At 35.7% G+C, this 20116-nt stretch overlaps 1 non-coding gene across 1 annotated transcript; it reads left to right on the forward strand.

Moving 5' to 3' along the window:
• The first annotated feature begins 15714 nt into the window (after nt 1-15714).
• On the forward strand, nt 15715-15821 carry LOC141635553 (small nucleolar RNA R71). Its single transcript, XR_012540231.1, has one exon. It is a non-coding gene; the product is annotated as a small nucleolar RNA R71 (small nucleolar RNA).
• The last annotated feature ends 4295 nt before the right edge of the window (nt 15822-20116 follow it).

The raw sequence follows: 20116 nt of genomic DNA on the forward strand, positions 1-20116 counted from the left end.
AATCAGCCGAGGATTTCGATAAATCCTTATAGGTTTGGAAACTAGAGTCTGTGTAACCCTTCAACACGCAACTTAGTATATCATCCAAACATAAGAGCGAATCCTCAATTCTCCTAAAGAATCTTAAAGGATGTTCTTTAAGGCTTTCAAAAGACCTTCATTCGAATTAACTTGTTAATGACTTATTATGCTCCAAGCATATGATTCATCACGGCATGTGCATATAATGGCATACATGATCGTTCTAGTGGCGGCAACATTAGCAATCGATTTCATGTGATCAACAACTTATTTAGGTTTAGTGAATGACTATGACTCTATCATAGTAATTCCACTTTCATCAATATGAATAACCTACTCAACCTTGTTGATGTTAAATAGATAAAGAATGTTATCTATATAGGATACTTATCTTAGTGCCAATCTAAAATTTCCTATGTCATAATAGATTTGGAATTTTGGAATGCAATATGTCATCTTTCATTGAGAATTTAAGACCAAAACACGCCCTTATAGATGGTAGTGTTACCATGTCATCCTCAATGAGTGATATGACATCAATATGAAAGACAATCTCTCCCACTGAATTTCACGTCTAAACATGGCAATTTTGACTCCCACTCAAATCCATGCATACACATGGTCTCTCGACAACTCGAGCAAAACCTTTTTCTTATCACATGATTGAAAAGATCATTGCTATCTTAAGTGTTAATTAAAACCATGTGCTTATGTCACACACACATCTTTCTAAATACCTATTTACAAATTGCTTTTAACACACTATGAGGTGTAACAACGATAACATTGATCTTAGCATAGTTACATATTAACTTAGCTTGGTAGACATCTTTTATGTCTATCTATGCAATTACTTTGGTTCATTCGGCTCTTATGTAAAATAGAATTGAATTTACTTGATTCCACCACTTCATAATCTTATTATGTAAAGAACATTTTCTTTTGGTCTCTATGTAGGGTGGATCATGAGTTGACGAGAGCAAATCTTCTTCCTTGTTATCATGGCCAGTGAGGCCTTCATCAAAACTTGTCATGGGTGAGCTTTATAGAGGCATTTTCTTGTGAAAAATCCCATGCTCTCTGAATAGAGCCTGATGCGTGCATTTTAGATAGGCATTTTGTACTTCATTTGCACGCATTCCTATGTATATTTAGTAGTGTTTAGCTACACATGTCCCCCGAATAGGCTACTTTGGTTTGTCTTGTATTATTTGCAAGTATGAACCGCAAAGAAGCGGAATCAAGTTTAAAACATGTCCCTATGCATGCATTTAGGAGATGAGTTTTTTCGGAGCTTGGAAACTAGTAATTGTGATACGCAAAGAAGTAAGATAGCTAGGCGAGCAAAGGAAGAGCTTCAAATTACTAGTGTCTACTTTGAAGAGCCATATCTCGAGTTCTGCAACTGATTTTCAGGTGATTCTAATTGGGGATGAAAGCTTTTCCTCTTAGCTCTCCAACGCCACCGGAAATGCTCTTTTCGACCAAGTGACAAAGAAATGGCCGGTGTTTTAAGTTAAGTGCGCGAAGCAGGAATTATGCGCTGGAAACCACTCGATCGAGTAGAATAGTGTTCGATCGAGTAGTTTAAGTCCTCGATCGAATGGCTTATTTTAGATAGTGTTCGATCGAGTAGGTTTTCTACTCGATCGAGAGGTTTTGCTATAATTTAATTGATAGAGGAGTATTAAAGCACTCGATCGAGTACTTTTCTATCAGCCGCAAGGTTTTAATATCGTATTAGGTTAATATTTGTATTTCTTATAAATAGGAAAGACGTCATTAGGTTTAGAGAGTTCTTTTTAACTTTCGATACTACGGGATGTTTTGCTACTCTTTTTCGAACCTTAATTCTTGTAATTTTCTCTCTCTTTAATGCTATTTCTCTCTTGCTTGTTTCTTTATTATGTTTGTTTCTTCTTCATCTCTTGTTCTTGCTCTATTTCTATTTATGTTTAGCTAATTCTCCCGCTAGGATTTAGGGGATTCAATGAACTGTTGTTAGTTGCTAACTAGGTTTACAGTTCTTTTGTTGCTATCATGTCTTTGTTGTGAATCACTGCATATAATTGCAATTAGTTGCTTGAGTCGACGCATTTAGCTAATTGATTTGGTAAGTCTTGACCTAGACTGGAAGGTTGGAAGGGGTGAGACCGGAAGTGAGCATTAGGATGCTTTAGTGAGGGCGGAAGCTAAGCTAATAGTGTTTTAGGGTGAATTGAGACCGGAAGGAGACATTCGTTGCCCCTTAGATTGGTAAACACGACTGATTTGTGACCTAAACTGCGACCATCTGACATACATTGATGAACCGACAATCCTAGCTCTCTCTCTCTCTCTTTATCTTCTCTCTTTAGTTAATTTCGCATTCTCTTCTTCCCTCTACATTAGTTTAGTTTTAGTTTAGTTAAAAATCTTTTTACCCCCGTTATTCTTAGACTAATTTAAAGCAGATAAATCTCATTTTTGCCTCCTTGTGGAGATCGACCCTACTTACCGCTAGCTTCTGTTAGTAGTACTTAGGTAATTATTTTTGGTACCTGACGACGGTATTAAATTTTGGCGCCGTTGCCAGGGAGGTTAAATGGGATAGTTATGACGATACTATGGATGAACCTATTATTGAGGACCTAATTGACCCAATTGACTTTATCGTCCCTTGCATTTGGGATGAATACCCACCTTCTCCTTTAGCAGACCAGATTCCTCCACCTCACAATACAAACCCGTCAGTGCATCTGGATTATACTCGCGTTATTTTTAAGTCAAATGCTCATGAGCTCTCTTATTTTCCACTCGCGGTTAATTTGAGCTTTTATATTCCGCCCGTAGCTGGAGGGAGGAATAATTTTGTGGATATTTTTAGGAGCTGTCATAGGAAATTTGTTAGACTTAAATGCTATTTCATTTTAATTTCCTATGTTATTGCTATTTTATGGTCCTACTGACAGGTTTGTGTAGCACATGCGCAGTTATTTGATCGGCTGCTGCGTGCTTTGAGCTGTTTTGACAGGGCTTAATTGAAATGGCTGGATGAAGAAAAGATGGTCGAGCTGGGACCTATCTGAAACTAGCGCTGTCCGGGAGGCAACCCGGAGTTTAAATTTTTAGTTGATTTGCTTTTAAGTTTCTGTTGCGTGTGTAATAATTGGTGTTTAAACCATAGACTGGAACTGTTAGCTTGTTTTGTTAGTTTCGCGGTCTGTTTATTACATTTTTGTAGGAATCTAACATGGATGGCTCGATCGAGTATTTTTTTATACACGATCGTACCCTTTTGCTGCTGATTTCACTCAATCGAACATATCTTCTCCTTGATCGAGTGCCTGCAAAAGAGGGTCTTTTGAACGAGAGCCCTATTTCCTCGATCGAACTACTTAGATGCCCAGTTCACTCGATCGATCATTGCGTCCTTTCGATCGAGTAGTTCCGCTTTGATTCGCTTCCTGTGACGCTGTTCTGGGGCTATTTAGCGACCTCCCATTTTGCTGGCTGGTTTGGGGAGATCCCTACTTCGCGTACTTTTGTAAGTTTTCCACAGTCTCTCTCTCCTTTCTAGTTTGCATTTTCTTTCCCTATTTTTGGTACAATGAGGGCATTGTACGGTATGGTTTGGGGAGGTTATGCATCCATATCTGTGTCTGTATGTTGTTTTTATTGCATTTCTGTTATCACGTTTAATTTATGTATTCATTGTTGTTTATTTTTATAAAAATTCAAAAGTCGCATAAAAATTAAACAATTGGTAAAATTCAAAAAAAATTTCACGTTTATTTTAGCATATAGGTCGAGTCAGAACGGTAGATTTCAATGATGATAATACACTATGATTTGTCACTTTGCTTAAGCCTTGCATTAAACTATTATCTTTTAGTATTGTCTTATTGCATATCTACGAGTTAATGTTAAAACATAGCTGAACAAATAGACTTGACCTGAAAATTTTGGATACTAAGTCCTTGTGGGGAATTATCAAGCCAATCACATTTAAACAATATAACCCTATAAACCCTTTGCTCGGCATAATAAGAAAGCTCAATTACTTCATTTAGGATTCAATAGTAGTCCAACCCTTCAGTTTAATTCACAGAAACCCCATTGCTTAACGTAGACTTCGAAACATCAACTCCCTCCTTATAAGCTCGAAACTTACAGCCGTTGATGGAATACCGTCTCCAAGACTTCACCATGTTACTAGGACCCAATGTTAAAGCTATTATTAGACGATCCTTCAATCTATGAACCTATGAATAAAAAAATGTTAATTAAGTTGTTATATTTTTTTCAATATCTAATAAGAAATCTAAATGTGTAGTTCAATTTCAAAGAAAATGTATCATCACTTACTTGATTTCGAAACCATTTCGGAAAACTTTTCTCATGTGATGCCCAAACATCATCAGAGGATGTGACATCAGGAAAATTGATTTTGATATGTGCCTCAAATTCCCTATAAGTAGGGAAAGCATGTTTTAGTTATGTATTAATTACCTATAAATTCGATCTAATTTGATAATTAAAAAACAATTGAGTAATGATGAAGTATTAACTTACTTTTCATAAGTATCTAAAAAATCTCCACAGTTCCATAGCACATAAAAATGAGCTTCTTCATATTCTTTCTCAGTTAAGTACCTCTGTATACATTTTCCGGTTGTAGTTCCCATGTCATCATTGAATAACTCAGGTAACTTAGATTTCAACTGGTCATCGGAATTTACACCAACATCTAAGTCTTTTGCTTTTGCGTCAATGTGATCTTCGAAATAAAAAGAACATAAATTTGAAATTTCCTCTAACAAAAAAGCGTTGCATATTGAACCCTCCACCCGAGCTTTGTTGCCAATCTTTTTTTTATATGATTATGAAATCTCTCAAATGGATACATCCATCGATATTGAACAGGTCCTCCAACTTTCGCTTCATAAGGCAGGTGAAAAGGCAAATGCTCCATTGAATTGAAAAAAGACGGGGGAAATATCTTCTCTAACTTGCATATTATCTCCGCAATGTTTGACTTCAGACGTTCCATAGAATCAACTCTAATCGTAGAAGTACACATGTCTCTAAAAAATTGGCTTATCTCAGTTATTGCATTCCAAGGACCTGTCGGGAGCAACTCTTTCAAGGCAACGGGGAGTAGTCGTTCCATAAAGACATGACAATCATGACTTTTCATGGAATGTAACACCATCTTTTTATGGTCAACACACCGACTCAAATCTGAAGCAAAACCATCCGGGAATTTTAAGTTAGCAACCCAGTCACATAGAGCCTTTTTCTCCGCGTTTGATAAAACAAACCTTGATGATGTGGTCCGTTTATAGCAAAGTTCATTAAAGTCTTCTTTACCCTTAGGGTCAAATTTAGTTTTACCTGGTACATCCATGATGGTGTTGATAAGTTGTTCAAAAAAAGTTTTCTCATTGTGCAAAACATCCAAGTTGTGTCGAATCAGCAACGTTTTCCAGTAGGGAAGTTCCCAGAATATGCTTTGTTTCCACCAATCTTCATTCTGATCTTTCAATCTTTTCAATTCTTTATCAGAAGCATCAACTATTTTAGGCAAGTCTTTTGCGGATTCCCACACTTCATCACCCGTTAGTTTCGATGCGGCTATGCGATTCTCAATTTTTCTGTTTTTAAGAAAATGCTTACAATTGTCGCGGAAAGGATGATCAGGTGTTAAGAACTCACGGTGACAATCAAACCAACAAATCTTTTTGCTATTTTTAAGCCAAAAAGATCTATGATCATTTTCTGGACAATAAGGACAGGCACGATATCCACTTGTGGACAAAGAAAAGCATGCCATATGCCGGGAAATCGTTGATCGTCCACATTATTGCAGCCTTTAATTGAAAATTTTGTTTCTTAGAGACATCATAGGTGTCCACGCCGATTTCCCAAAGTTGTTTCAACTCTTTGATCAACGGTTGGAGGGAAATATCTAAATTTGATTTCGGGTTCTTAGGACCGGGAACTAGTACAGATAAGAACATAAATTGTCTCTTCATGCATAACCAAGGAGGTAAGTTGTACGTAGTCACAATCACGGGCCAACAAGAGTATTTCGTCCCAAACTGCCCAAAAGGTTGAAATCCATCCGTACACAAACCTAGCCTAACATTCCGGGGTTCACTTGAAAAATCTGGATGCTCTCTATCGAAATGCTTCCACGCTTCTCCATCACTTGGATGTGCCATTGTCCCCTTTCTCTTAATCGAGAGTTTTTGTAGTGCCAACTCATCTCACCTGCTATGTGCTTGGTTGCATATAGTCGTTGTAACCTTGGCGCAAGCGGGAAATAAGTTATTGGTTTACATGGAATTCGCCTCCCACTTGAATTCTTTTTACCTTTATACCGAGATGCACGACACTTTGTACATTCTTCAAGATTAGAATTTTCCTCCCAGAAAAGCATGCATCCATTGATACATGCATCAATCTTTTCATGGGGAAGTTGGAGTCCCTTCAGAACTTTTTTAATCTCATTAAAATTGCGCGCCATTTGATTTTCCTTTGGAATTATGTCACCAACGAACGACACAAAACCATTAGCGCATCTAAGAGATAAGTTGTTCTCACATTTGAGTGATAACAACCTAGCAGCTGCTTGCAACAAACTCATATCACTTCCCTCAAACACCGGTTGTTCGGCTTGCTCTAACATTTTAAAGAACGAAGAAACTTGGGGGTTCGGGGTTTCATAACGCACTTCTTCATCGTTAAGGTCATCAGGATTAAGTCGATCCTCCAAAATTTGGTCAACAGTATCACGCAATGCATTTTCCACGAACTCACGGTATGGATTCTCACTAGAATTTGTACTACGTAGTTTCTCACCGTGATATGTCCATACATAATAATTATCGGCGAAACCATACGACTAAAGATGAATTTGAACATCTGCTTTCCTTTTAAAACCTAGGTTTTTGCATTTCTTACACGGACACCTCATTTCACCTAAATTCTTGTACTCACTACTTCCTTCCGCGAATTTAATAAACTCTTTCACCCCCTCTGCATATGCTTTCTTGGGTTTCTTTTTTTCGTCTAATCTTTCATACATCCACTGCCGTTCTAATCTTTTCATGTTATTATATATCTACACATTTATATATGTCATTAAAAAAGATAATAACCTAACAGCAATCAAAATCAAGCATAATAAACAATAATTTAACATTTTAACCAATATAAATATTGTATTTCTTTGAATTGGGTCCTTATCACTCCAACCTAAACCCATCAATATACGTTTTAAGTCACTAGCAAACATGTACTTGTGATTTATTAATGAGAAAAAAAATTCGGCAGCAATTCCCATCCGTTCTCCAAATACACAATATAGAATAAATAATTACTCTACATATGCATATAGAGAACATTAAAGGAATTGTCACCAAACTCTTTTCTCATTAACAAATCACAAGCACATGTTTACTATCTAAGTGACTTAAAACGTACAAAGACAGTCCCAAAACGAGGACTATTCAAAAATTACTCCTAGTGAGTAATTTTTGAACGGGTACTAGGTCAATATGAACAATAATTTTAACAATATTAAAAACAAAACATACAACAATGACTACTTTTTCAATTAAATATCTATCTTAAGTCAACATGCATACATTAAAAAAAAAATTATAACTAATAATCTAAATTAACAACATACATTAACAACATACATCCGTCACAACATTGGCTTCTATCCTAAGTCAACATGCATCAACACCAACCCTTTTTCAACAACAATTAAAACAATAACTAATAATCTAAATTAATTAAACTAATTAAAAAAATTAAAAGGAGTAATACCTAATTAACTTGACAAACAAAATGAAAAAGAAGAGGCAGTGGCGGCGGCTGGCGGAGGGCGGCGGCTGGCCTACTATTAAAAAAAAAAAGATAAATAAGAAAAGGAGAAGGAAAAGGATGAAGGAGAAGGAAAAAGATAAAGAAAATAGGAAAAAAGGATAAAGTAAACTACCTTATAGTGATGGCGACGGCGTGGTGGTGTTGGTGGTGGTGGTGGTGGCGCCGGAAGTGGAGGTGGGTGGTGGTGGTGTCGGATTTTAAGGAGGTTAAGAGGGTTGATGATTTTTAATTGATTTGGGGAAATTTGGTAAAGTGAGGGGAAAGTGTTCCCGTGTCTTAGTTTATACGGGCATCTGACGGATTTTCCGTCAGTGAAGTAGAAATCCTGACGGAAATTCCGTCAGTATTCCTATTTTACTGACGGAAAATCCGTCAGCTGTCCACTTTATATGCCAATAATTTAAGTGACTGTACACGTCACAATTATTGGTCCACTGACGGAATATCCGTCAGTGTTTTGAAAATCCTGACGGAAATTCCGTCAGTGGGCCAATTATTGTGACAGCCTGTCATCAGTACAGAATTCAAATATCTTCCACTGACGGAAATTCCGTCAGGACTTTGAAACAACTGACGGATATTCCGTCAGTGGGCTAAAATGATTTCCAGTTGTACTCCAATTTAACGTGTGAAGCCCACTGACGGATATTCCGTCAGGATTAAGGGATTACTGACGGAATTTCCGTCACAGCTTTTTTGGCGCCTTTGACTTGGTGAACGCGCCAATAGATACTGACGGGGTATCCGTCAGGAAAAGTTACAGACGGAATTTCCGTCAGTAACCCGTGTTTTCTGACGGCCTCTTTTTTCCGTCGGTAGGGCCGTCACTAACCCGCGTTTTTCTTGTAGTGACAGTGTTCCTGAAAGAACGGGCAAAAAAATTGAAGGTTAAATGACACAATGACATCATTAAAGTTTTAACCATAGATTAATTAAGCTCGAGTGTACATACATATCCACGCACACACTTTCATTTCTAAAACATGCTCATAGCAAAAAGAATTCTGATTTTTATGTCATAAATTCGATGCCCGTTATTGCCTACTAGAAGAAATAATACTACTGGCTTCTCTCGAAATATTGTTCCTTTTAAATGAAGCGCTTTTCTACAAGTTACTTAATCTTATCAAAAGAGAAACTCCGCCATAGGGGAATTTAATGTCCCCAATGAGTAAAAGGATAAGCACAGGTAAAAAGAAACATTGCTATTGTCTGACTAGTCAAGCAACTACTCTTTAATGGATGTCAAGCTACCTGGTCAGCTGCTCAGAGACTATTTCATCTTTTAGAAGGACTGACATTTCTCGAGTGCCCATCCTATGATTGAGGCATCCATTTTGATTAGACTCAGAGGGCATATTTCTGTCTAAAGAGTAACAAACCATTCATAGATCATACAAAGGCAATAAAACAACAAAGATCTTCAAGTAAATAAGTATGGCAACAGACATCCAGAACATATGGTTAGCAAATAATTTATGCTTTTAGAGAAGTCACATGAAGCCAACAGCCAAAATCTCTCTGATACAATTATACACTATCTACAGTTTCTGAGTTATTTTCTTTGTTCTTTTAATAGCTGCAGCACGCTTATACGTTATACGCTTTTAAGTTTTAACAGTACTTAGATAAGACTACGTTACTATTGATCATAATAATATTATACAATGAAAGTTTTTAGAAGTGTAGCTTTAAGGTAGGCTTTTAAAGTTTTGACATAATATAATCCCACAAAAACTCCGTAAAGAACTTACATGAAAAACTTGTAAATTATAATGATATGACCATACGGAATGGTAAGGCATTCAAGTCCAAGCCAGACCAGGTTGACTAGCATTTCCTTATCCAAATTATTTAGGTGGAATAATATTTCTAACTTTCTTTTAATACTGAAAAAAAGAAAGTTAAGAATAAAAAGTATTCCAGATGTTGTGTTAATAAAATTTGCGATGAGTTTCAAATCTGAAATTAGAGGTTGTATGCAATCACGGAAAAGCTAACAGAAATATAGCCCTTGTTTACTAAATAAGGAGTACCCCGTAATAAGATGGAGTATAACTTTAAGGTACAATAGGCACAGAAATGTAAATTATTGGTTAAGACCGACAAAAAAAAAAGTAAAAACTCAACAGTCCAAATCAAGGAGCACATATCAAGATTAATTTCAAACGAGAGAATTTTTAAGAGGTGTAAACAGACCTTACTTAACATTTTGTGGCACGATCATATATGACTCTCTCCTAGTATCTTCATCCGTGAGACAAATATATAATAATTCAAAGTTAACAAAACTGAGTACTTGAAACTTTTTATTAGTTGGCTCAAGCAACTTAGTGGACCATGTTGTAGATCAAATTTTGCCAAACTAAAATATCATTGTTTGTGAAATAATATCAGTCACCATTTGCAATAGGAGAAGAACGGATAAAAACCATGTAGACCTAGCATATAGAAACTCTAACATGACCTCAACTGAAATTGAGCTTTTTCAAAGTTGTCGTAAGTGTCTGATGACAATGTCTCCTGCGTATTCCGTAATTCCGTCACTACGGTAAGTACCCTTTGAGGTGGCCTAGTAGTCTAGTTCTTAGAATTGCATCTGCTACCATACAAATCAATGCAGTTGGCATAAAATCATGAACAACCCTCAAAAACCATTGCACAATTGTCATTAACATGAATTATGAATCAACAAATGCAACATGGAGATAACCCTTAATACGTCTTCAACCCATGGATAATACACAAATTAAATACCTCTCCAGCACCTATATTGATAACATGTGGTGTGAAACCTTACCCACCTATACAGAACAATCTAACATATAAACTCTAAAAATCCTAATTCAGACAAAATGGACTCTGAATGATTAGAATGTTCACATAGTTTATCTGTTCAAGCAATTTATAGTTGTACAACTCACAAATGTACTCCTATTCAACAACAATCTAACATATAAACCCTAAAAATCAAACAAAACTAACATGAATTGATTATAAATTAGAAAAGGAATTACCTTTACTGCTCAGAAATCATAAGAAACCGCAACAATCGGCTTAGGCATCTGTATGAACATCGGTCGTTGCTACTCAAATTTCACCGATAAAATTATAAGAATAGCAAAATCAAGAGAAAAGAAGAGAAAGAAATCAAGGTACCTGGCGCCGCCAAATGTTATGCCACCATCGGGTTAAAACCCTAGATAACTGGAACCTTAATATACTACTATGGTCATAATACGAATTATGGTGATATTTGTGTAAAAGTCTAACACAAATGAGAGGAATTGGGGAAATCAGAGAGAGGAGGTAGAGGGAATTGAAAGTAGGTCGAAAATGAAGGGTGTAGGGAAGAGATTTGTGTGAGATTTTTTAATGGATAATAAAAATGGAGGTCTGATATTTGTGTGAGATTGATTATGGCAGTGATGAGCAATAATAAGGTGGTAACTTACCTGCGATATTGAACGACTCTGGTGAAAGAGATGCCCAGTTCACGGTTGTCGATGGAGGCGTGAGAAGGAAATGGACGCTTGCCAGTATCAGATTTGATATTGATGATTGAATTGAGGGGATTGAGGTTTTGGTGGTGTGGATGAAGAGACGGTTGAATGAACCTGATGAATTGTGTATTAGAAATGCCCAATAAAGGGTTTTGCGCATTTTTTTTTTTTTTTTTTTTTGCTTTTAAAATCGGTTGTGATTAATAACCGACACAAAAATAAAAAATGGCGGTTTTTTAGCACAAAAAATTGTCACTTATTATTTACTTTTAGCGTTATTTTTAACGTCGGTTGTTCATATAACCGCCATAATTGACTTATAGTGGCGTTTTTTATTTTGGAACCACCATAAAAAGTTTCAACTATCACATCGGTTCTTACATAAACCGCCACAATAGACCTCCTACATTCTTAAAAATTGTGTTCCCGCCAATTTATTGGGCTTTTAGCGGCGTTTCTCTTAGAACCGCCACGATAAACGCGTCATAGTAGGGGTTTTTTCTAATAGTAGGAAGTCTAATCACAATAGGCTCTTTCTTAATTTCCTTAGCCTTCTCTTTATTTCTCTTTTTTGATGAGTCATAGGTTGTTATCTCTACCTGTGACACCCTCATTTTTAGCGTTAAATAAACACGTAAATTCTATAGAAAAACTGACAGGATATGTTTGTAATTGGTTCGACTAGATAAAAACCTGTAATTTTAAAAACTTTTCTAAACCATTCACAAACACTTCCAAATGAAGAGTGCCAAAACCTACAAATACTAACAAACTAATTTACATAACATAGCTAAAGTCACGAGAATAACGTGATATAAACCAAAGTAAGAGAGGGAGACATATGTCCCTTCAAAATATAAACACAACCAAATGTTTAAAGGTTTACTACAAAATATAACCAAACTAAGTCCAAGGTTCTTTTGCTCACTAGCTCGTCCGTGTACCCCATCTATTCATCATCAACCTGTCAATCGCATTTTAAACAAACACGAAAGCCACAATTCAGTGGGGAGTAACTTCGAGTCCTCCCAGCCACGAAATGTCATATTTAATGTAACATGTAATGTAACATGTAAACAACATCATAAATAAACTAATTATCGAATATACTAACATATGAACACTAAACTGACCAAATTAAACTATCATGTGAAACATATAACAAGCAGTAATCCAAACTTTATCAATTGTAACCGGCTTGCATCTCACCTATTACAATTCATAAACTCACCATACAAGAAAGGGCAATATATCAAAGACAGGCATAAGTTCTTAGCACCGTCAATAGTCACTTTGTAACTCGAGTCTATACCACGAGGTAGGGAAGGTAATCGAACCGGTATCTTGGCTCAGAGGTTCTATCAAAACATGGCCAAGACACAACACAACCCTAGTCCTAAATCTGCGCAGACCTAGACATGCGGATACACACCACCGCACCCAAGACCCACAATTTTTTTTTAAAACAAAGTGAGTACCCTAAGGAGTCCACCAAAGGGTTGGCTAGTACTTAAGCTGACCACTTACCCTCAAAATAAGTAACGAGGTCATGCTCCAACTTAGATATAAACCCACCAAGTCAGGAACACAAAGGCTATTAAGCAGTGAACATATACTCGTCAAAGACTATAAAGACCTATCTATGACAAACACAACAACCTGCAAGAAGTATTCAATACCAATTCCATTTCAAGCAATATTAACAATATTAAAGGTTTCGGGGAATCTAAGGCCGTTTCTACAATATAAGAACCCATTCAAAACAACCAACCACATATGTGAAATAAAAACATAATTAATGGCCTAAAACAAGAATAAGGCCAAATATCCATTTTTTACAATAATTTCATCCAACCGAATTTTTACCCGCAACCCCAGCCCTGCGACAGGTACGGGTTCAATCGCGGCTGACCAATCACACAATTGACTGACATCGATTCAGTCAAAGGGACTAAGGGCTCAGTTTTCGGCATAATCATCCAACATTGCAATTATCGCTATAAAATTCATTTTAAGCCTATTCATTACAAATTCATATCATAACCTATCATAACATGTGCCAACTACCAATATAAACATAACTTTACCATCAACATTATATTTACTACTAACATTATTCATTTCATAAGACTACCCATATGTTACTTATACTAAATATAACATTAATACGCCCGAAACGACGAACAACGCATGAAAAACCGCGAAACAAGCAACGGGCCGACCCGGGCCAACCCAGGGCCTGCCGTGGGCCTGCCGGGCCTGCTTGGCCTGCAGGGCCTGACGTGGGCCTGCTGGGCCGTTTGGGCCGCCACCCCCAACCCTCCATTTCTCCATTTTCGTTCAGTTTAACATCGTCTGAAGCATCAATTAATCATTCCCATTTCATTTACATACTAATATGTGAACTTAAACATACAAAAGACATGAATTTAACACATATTTTCATGTGAAATAAACTACTCAAATAATATTCACAAAATCATACAAAAAGCAAAGAATGTGACATTAATTCGTCGAGTAACTCGAAATATGTTACCTTTAGCAACAAAATGAGCAACTAGCACCTTGAACACCAAACCCTAATATGCAAACTAGCCACTATCTTTAACTATATACGAGTCTCCAAACTCGTCTTCTAAATCTTCACCTAAATAAACAATAAAAACACAATTATAAGCACTAATAATCAAAACCCTAAAAATGGTGGACAAAATAAATTTAGGGCAAATGAATTTAATATATACTAGGATGTTGGAAATGAAGAGTGGATTCCAAATATGTAATCCTTATGAAATTTGGAGTAGAAACGAGTTAATTATGATGAAAATTAGCTTAAAAAGGTAAGAAAATGGTGTTTTATGTTTAGAAAGCTTTAGAACATTCAAGGGAGATGAAGTTGGAAAAGAAAAATGCAAAGGGAAGGTGAAGGAAGGGTGTGGCGTGGCTAGGAGAAAGGAGACGGGATTTTTCCCGCGGAATTTCATTAGTCGGTTTTGGCTCGTTTCGCCGATAATTAGAACCGTTTGTCAAATGCAAATTCCGACGATGCCAAAGTTCTTAAACACGAGATTACAATAAGATTGAGTACTCATATGACCCATTTCCAAAATCGTTTGCCCAATTTTCAAAAGAATTGCCATTTTTCCCGATATGCCCTTATTTCGAAATAAAAGGTTTTTACATGGTTTAAACTATTTTTAAACATTTAGAAACTATCAAATTAAATAATTTACTTCAAAATATATTAGAATTACATTTCGTTGAATTATCATTACTTCAAATACATTAATATTAAATTAAACTTGATTAATAAATTACTTTCGCAAAATAATAACGGTCCGAAATTACGGGGTGTTACACTACCACTTTAGGATTTCTCCTTAGTGGTTCAATCACATCACTTTGCTTGTCATTTTCCTCAACAATTCCTTCTTCAATTTGCATTTTTGGTCCCTCATATCTAGTACCGCTCCTCAAGTGGATAGCATTGATGGTCTCATGTATTGTGGCAGGATAACCTTGAGGAGGTAATTGTCCCTTTTGTCTTTGGGAGCTAGAAGAGGCCAATTGAGACAATTGAGTCTACAACATTTTGGTGCGAGCAAGGATGTTATTAATGGTGGTTTCTTTGGCTTGACTATCCCTTTTCATTTGAGCAAAGAAAACTTGTTGGCTCTTTTTCATATGGAGGACCGCTTTTTGGACATGAAAGGCTTGGTCATTGGGTTGATTGCAGTATGGTCTTTGGGTAAGATTTCTCATTCGAGGTGGTGTGTATGTGGGTTGAGGGGTTTGGACATTTTGGCTCTTGTATGAAAGGTTTGGATGGATTTTGTTATTCTCAATATAGTAGTTGGAGTATGGGGTGCCATTCTTATATGCTTGGAAAGCATTTACTTGTTCATTTGTTCCCCTACATTCATTCTGATCATGTCCCAAGGTTCCAGTACTTTTACATACTCCATTTGGGATTGAGGATGATGCTATCATAGCATTGATATGTTGTTTGGGTGATTTGGAAGCTTCATCAAGCTTAGCCATGACCTTCTCAAACTTCAAGTTAATGGTGTCGATGTGAGCACTTAGTTGAGCACCCAATTTTGTGATGAAATCTACCTCATGCTTTCCTCTTCTAGTTTCCTTTAGTGGCCTACTATAATGGGAATTATGCCCCACCATCTCTTCGATTTTGGCCCATGTTTGATTGTCATCAACCTCGGTGAACCTCCCAATGGGCCCCATATTAAGCACATTTCTTGAGTCTTCATATAAGCTGTTCCAAAATTGTTGAACAAGGAACCACTCACTAAGTCCATGGTGTGGACAAGAGCAACAAGTGTCCTTAAATCTCTCCCATGCTTCATATAATGATTCCTCATCCCTTTGCTTGAACCCGGTGATTTGGGCTCTCAACATGTTGGTCTTCTTTGGAGGATAGAACTTCTTGTAAAAGACAAGTGTTAACTTCTTCCTTGAATCAATACCAAGGGTAGCCTTGTCTAGTCTCTTCAACCAATGCTTTGCGGCACCGATCAAGGAAAAAGGAAACAATACCCATCGAATTTGGTCTTGGGTTACTCCGGTTTGGGAGATAACATGACAATAGTCAAAAAAAGTCTCTATGTGTAGATGAGGATATTCACTAGGCTGTTGGAATATGTGTTCTCCGACAATAATGCGATCACGACTGTTGATCATGATGATCACATGTTTAAGTCTCATTATAAAGAATACAATTGGGAAGTAATATTTTACTGTCAACTGATCAACATATATCGGTAATGATTGGCTGACTAGAGTTTGACATTACTGTCGTGCGACGGTGGTGATCAGTTGATCCCATAGGTCATACCTATAGGGCAACACTCTTAATTGATCATTTAATTAATCGTATAACGTTACGAGTTAATTAAATTACTTGAAAATTGACGGACGATTTTGGAAGTAAAATTTACGTATCACATTGAAATTGATTAAAATGAGATACGGTCTGAGTATTTGAATTGTATCATTACTCAGATGAAATTATTGTTTAACGAAACAATTAAAATTGAATGAATTATTATAAATACAATTTATTGTGATTTGTAAATTGGTAAAATATTTTGGTACAAGTAATTATGAATTACTAAGTCGATTTTTGTATATGACGTATTTTTATTAATACGTTGATTTTTAATATGTTAAAAATACATAACTAATTTATGTAACATATGACATGTGACATAAGACAAAATTGACAAAAATAAAATGGATTCCATTTTATATATGTACCGAAATTAAGGGGAGGTTTTGGCTAAAATTGTGTTGTTTAAATTAGTGGAAAACATAATCATTCACTAATAGCCTAGCCATGCAACCCTAGTTTGCATTGTGAAGGTAAACAAGAGCATGCATTGGGTCTCCTTTCTTCCCTCCTCTTCCCTCCTACCCGGTTTTACCAAAGAAAAGGCAAAGGGTTTTTGTCTTATATTTTTTTATATACACTACATGCATGAGTGTGCATTATTCATTCATTCTAACTTATCAAAAATTAAGATTTTAGAAAGAGAAAATACTTCCTCTCCTATTCTCTCCCAACCGGTTTTTGGGAGATTAAAAACCAAATTGTTTTGGGTCATTTTTCTACAAGATTAATATTGTACTAGTATCTATAATATTAATTTTAATTAAGAGAAAGCTTTGGGTATAAATCCTTGGGAGAGATCCTACCCTTGGGTCTTAGTTCATCCAAAAGGGGAAGCTCAAGAACAAGAGAGAAAGGTGATCTCCCTTGTGCCCATTAAACCGAAAATCACAATGTATGAACAATGTTTCTTCCATATTTTGTTTTAATGTTTGCATGCATAAGATCAATCATTAATTTTATGACAAATTAAATTATAACATATATGAATATGTAAGTATATAGATCTACTTTTCCTTCAATCGGTATCATGAGCCAAGGTTGTTTGCATGCAAATCGGTTAAAAGTTTTTCCGAGTTATAAAGATTAACATATAAAACTTGTAAAATTTGTGTTATTATGATATATCACAAAACTAATTCATGCATGTTAAAATTTCTGGTCATAAAATGTTTTAGGATATTTTGGTTAATTTACGGATTTTTATTGTTCATATTATACAATAATTGCATTTAAATATGATTTTATGAGTAAAAATGTCATTTTCGGTTTAAAATTAGCTATACTTCGAATATTCCAGTGTTTTTTGGATATGTTGTCACATATATTATTTTGAGATAACCTGTAAATTTTCATAATTTTTGGACTTGTTATGCTCGAAAAATGGATTTTTCATTACTAAATTCGGATTTAGGTGAAAAATAGGTTAATATGAGATAAATTTCGAATCTGGTCATAGAAATTTAGTATGTTGTCACATGCAATTTTACAAGATGTGTGTAAAATAATGGGCTATAGTGAAGTCTTTTTGCATGATTTATGGATTTTTGAAGAAAAATGGCATGAATAGTGACTTAATTAATGAAAAAAAAAATTAATAAAACATACTCTATGACTAAATAAAAACATCATATGTTGCATTTTATTATCTTTTTCAGATCTAAAATTTAAAAGTTAATGTATATAATTGTTCACATGTTTTTATTATTATTTTGGTTAAAACCGATAAACCGCAACATTGTTTTTCCGGATAAATTTCGAAATTTTTAACCTCAGTTTTTTGAACATTATGAGTGTCATGGTATTTTTCCAGAATGTTCACGAGTTTAAATTTCAAATTTTGAATTTATTTGAAATTTTGTGATTTATTTGAAGTTTATAGCTTATTTTTGAAATTTTTGGTCCATTAATGAACAAATTTAGAAATATGAGTTAATTATGGTCAAATTATTAGTGCAGACTAAATTTTGAGTCCTAAGTGGTTAGGATAATTAACTTATGCATAAATATGAATTTATGTAATTTTTGTGATTATAAAATGTTGAAATAGCATCACGCAAATCCGTAAAAACCGAGTAATATACGATATTGGCTAATTAAAGGCGATTTAGCATAAAATTGGGCATGTTCATACATATTATAATGCTACATTTTTCCTTTATGATTGTCATAATTTTATTTATGTAATTTTGAATTATGTAATTTTACTTAGTATGGCCTTAGTTTTAATTGGTATTTCCCGAAATGTATGGGAATATCGATTCGGTTGTAATTTTATTGTGATCTCGTATCACCGTTTTGTAATTTAATAGATTTATTTTATTTATTTTAGTTACAAATGTATAATAGGAAATTATGTAATTTGTTATGTAATTTAATTTATCTCGGAGTTCCCAAAGACGGATTTCTTCAAGATGACGATACATAAAGACGATGTTACCTCGAGATGCGTGCCACAACCGAAGTTCAAAGGAACAATGGAGTTGGTTTCCGAATATGTAATAGTTAAATAGTTTTTCTATTTTAGGAAAGGCCATACTAGGATTTATTTATTTTATGCTTGCATTTTATTTATATGTCACATTCATTGCTAAATCGCCATAACTAAAACACGCATCTTCTTTCATCGAGTTTAATCGACCGTGTCAATTAGAATTATCATAGTTCACCGCTTTAGTTCACTTAAAACGTGATAGATAATAAATTGACATAACCTCTCGCTAAAACAATTAATTGAGACATAGCCTTACCAAATAGTAGAAACCATGAAAACCTATTTCGCAAGGGAGTGCACTCGGCCCTACCGGGGTACAAAACTTGTTACGTAGGGGAAGTGGCTGATAAATGTCTATCCACCGAATTCATGTTGATAAGGGATGAATCGGCCCTACCGTGCCCGAGTTGATGTGGATTTGGATCATGGACACATTTATTCGAAATTTGGATTGAACTCAACAAAAGTTTTTCGATAAGGGTTTCATCGGCCATACCGTGCCCTTGTCGGATGTGTTTTGGGCTATAGATAATTATTAGAGTAATTTTATCGACCAAGAGTTCTAAAAGTAGAATCGATTAAACGTTAATCCACCGAGTTATATTGATAAAGGATGAATCGGCCCTACCGTGCCTAAGTCGATATGAATTTGGGTCTTGGAATCATTTATCTAGTTGGGTAGAGGTCACTAGAAAAAATGCACAAAACTTGTTTAAACTAAAATTTTTACGAGTATTATTATTAAAACGACATTTGTTTTACTCCTTTGTTTTGTAGACCACTTTTTCGTCATAACAAATGGCAACACCAACCTCTATTGCAACGCCTCTCCCTAGTTCATCATGGCTCCGATCCTTCATGGATCGATGTAAACTTGAAAAGAATGGGTCAGATTTCTCCGATTGGGATGCCCAACTCAAACTAGCCGCCCAAGGTGACGACAAGCTTCGTTACCTTACCGAGGCATCTCCACCCGAACCTACTACTAGGTCGACCGCCGCCACTAGGGAAGCATATGATGCTTACCAAAAGGAGTCCGCCGCAATGAAAAATGTCTTGATATTTGTGATGGAGGCGGACCTCCAAAGGAGAGCCTTTAAAATGGACAATGCTAATGAGATTTACTCCAAGCTTGTGACAATGTTTTCACAAACTCCGCGGATCGTCCAATATGAGGCGGCCGCGGCATTCTTTGATCTCGACACCAAAGAGGGCCAAAAGGTTAGCCCTCATGTGCTTAAACTCATGGAGCTTGTCGAGACCTTGAAAATTCAAAAGGTTGAAATCCCCAAAGAACTCATTGTAGATAGG

This window comes from Silene latifolia, chromosome Y, assembly GCF_048544455.1.
Source record: "Silene latifolia isolate original U9 population chromosome Y, ASM4854445v1, whole genome shotgun sequence".
Taxonomy (NCBI): domain Eukaryota; kingdom Viridiplantae; phylum Streptophyta; class Magnoliopsida; order Caryophyllales; family Caryophyllaceae; genus Silene; species Silene latifolia.